At 32.8% G+C, this 2,500-nt stretch overlaps 1 protein-coding gene across 1 annotated transcript in view; it reads right to left on the bottom strand.

The window, feature by feature from the left end:
• Positions 1-1,682: 1,682 nt before the first annotated feature.
• Positions 1,683-2,500, bottom strand: part of LOC125034695 (hsp90 co-chaperone Cdc37-like) — a 17,028-nt gene continuing 16,210 nt past the window's right edge. The window contains exon 7 of the mRNA XM_047626604.1: positions 1,683-2,500. This exon is cut by the window's right edge and continues 1,252 nt beyond it. The gene's annotated coding sequence lies outside the window, so the exon portion shown is untranslated.

Below are 2,500 nucleotides of genomic sequence, written 5' to 3' on the forward strand. Positions count from 1 at the left end.
AAAGTTAGGCCAGGGTAACGCGGTCGCCTTGAGTGTCGTCGGATGGTTTCCTGTCTTCCTTGAGGCCTTTTTATCTCCCAGGCCTTCAGTAATGTCATTTCGCGCCTGTTTATTTCGATATTTACCCTAGACTGATTATCAGCTTCCTGATATACTTTTGAACCCGATTTAATTTTCAAATTAACTCCTTGACGGAACAGACTCATACCTGGTCTGTATTTCTGCATGAGAAAATTTAAATATTTCATAACGATTCATATGAACACATTATTCACATCATTAATACAGAATATCTTCCGACTCATTGCTGTTATTATACCCATCGAGAGCAGTGTGTGTGTGTGAGTGTACGTGTATATGTATATGTGAGTGTATTTCTTATAATATATGATTTTTAGGCCATATTGAAGGACCGATTAGTATCCAGTGCTGTTATATTTGCTTTCTTACACAATCTACTTTTCTAACGAGTATTGAAACTCGTTATGAACCAATACTGATGCAATTCCTTTCCATAAAACCAAACTTTGGGTTTGTAATTGATTCCCTTGGAACATGATAACCGAGCGATTCTGCAATCTGCGACACCCATCGCTAGCCTAAGGCGAGAGTGGTTACCAGAAGTCCCGTTGAAAGAAAGTTTAAAAGGACAATACATTACTGCATTTTCAAGAGAAATGATAAACTAGCCTGTCAGGAAGCATAACAACGGACATAGATTTTAATGTGTTTGGAATGACTTGTGTCTTTCTTAGTCTTAAAATGTGTTTACACACTCACAAGCGAAATTTAATATATCAAGCTGAAGGAAATGTTCCTGTCGTTTGATGCTTTTGAGGCAACACATTATATAGACATTGTACATACTCCAAAGAAATGAACTTATTTACAAGCTTTCTAGAAAATTGTCAATTACCTGGTTTTCTAACAACTTGAATGAAAACGTTATTGAATGCAGCATCCTTTCTATAAAACAAAAGTGAAATGGTGCACTAAGAATCAAATAATAACACATATCAAATGTTTTTTTCCCACAGATTTGCTTTCTTTTTCAAATCAAATGTAAAACATACCACTGACAACCAACACACAAAATACTGGAATTACCAACAATCACAGATTTCAAAAGTGATAACCAGCGGAATTCTCCGGAGATCCGCTGTGGCACAATTCGGTGAATCCACAGCTGAAGCAGTTATTAAATAATATTCGTGAACTGTTACCATTGCTCTATATTATATTCACTCTAGTGCTAAATATGACCCTCGGATTCCTCGCCGAGTTGTTAGTTGCGGCAATAGGTCAATAAAAAAAGGGTAAGCTGACTGGCTGAGAGTAACAGCGAGGTCATTGGTAACATTTTGCTTCGTCTTTGTTTTCCTCTGCATCTTGTTTACGTTTTGCTCGGACGTTGCCAAATATAATGTGGATAATTGCATTTCATCGATTATTATTTACGTTGACGTTCATATCGCACGCAGAGCCAAGAAACATAAGTTCATATGAGATTACATTTTTTACTAATTCACAATATTCTAAGTTTATCTATTTTAATACAGAAAGAAATTTATGAAATAACTACATACAATACTTTAGATTAGATGAACTGTACTGACATCTGAAACAACTAACAAACCAAGTGGCCAGTCCGGAAGTTTGAGTGATAACATAAAGAACTGTAGTATAATGTTGTATCTTCATTATTATAGTAAAGTATACAGTGATTACATATTATATGAGGGAAAATTATTTGTTTGAAACCGTTCATGACAGCCAAATTTAGGCAATACTTTCAAGTGTTCATCATTGTATAGATATAGATTTTTTTAAATGCACCTAAATTAGGAACTTAAATATGCACATTTATAAAGTTTATGATTCATTAAAGCTGATAGGCACTATATTCATATTTGGATCTCTTGATCCAAATGATGAAAGCACATGAGAAATTATCAAATCTAAAACTTGCATTTGGGCATTGGCTAATGATAGTCCTAATAATTAATTCACCCTTTCACCCCCTATACAAGAGCAGTCTTCTATTTGTTCATTCATCCCACCCTAACAATTCAAACATCTTACTACATAAACTATATAGACAATTATCAGGAAACAAAAATATATATTGTCAAGAGATATCAAATAAAAATTACACATATATATTACATATTTATGTTTAATCAGTGAGTGATGGATTTTGTATACTTTTACAACTAAAGCATATTCTAATGATGTATACAGTAATGACTTTTTCTGGTCACAGAACTATTAAATCATTATTTTATTGCCACTTTCTCTAAATATATAATAGTGAATATTTCTCATTAGCAGCATTTGTTTCCTTACACATTAGAATATGTTTTTTTGTTTTTTTATGTTGATCCCATTTTGCAGTTTAATTGTTAATTGGTTATTCACACTGAATTAATGCATTAAATTTAAATTTTAATCCTAGAATAATGTGAAGGTAATTCATGTAAATGTACTAATATTTTTATAC

This window comes from Penaeus chinensis, chromosome 18, assembly GCF_019202785.1.
Source record: "Penaeus chinensis breed Huanghai No. 1 chromosome 18, ASM1920278v2, whole genome shotgun sequence".
Taxonomy (NCBI): domain Eukaryota; kingdom Metazoa; phylum Arthropoda; class Malacostraca; order Decapoda; family Penaeidae; genus Penaeus; species Penaeus chinensis.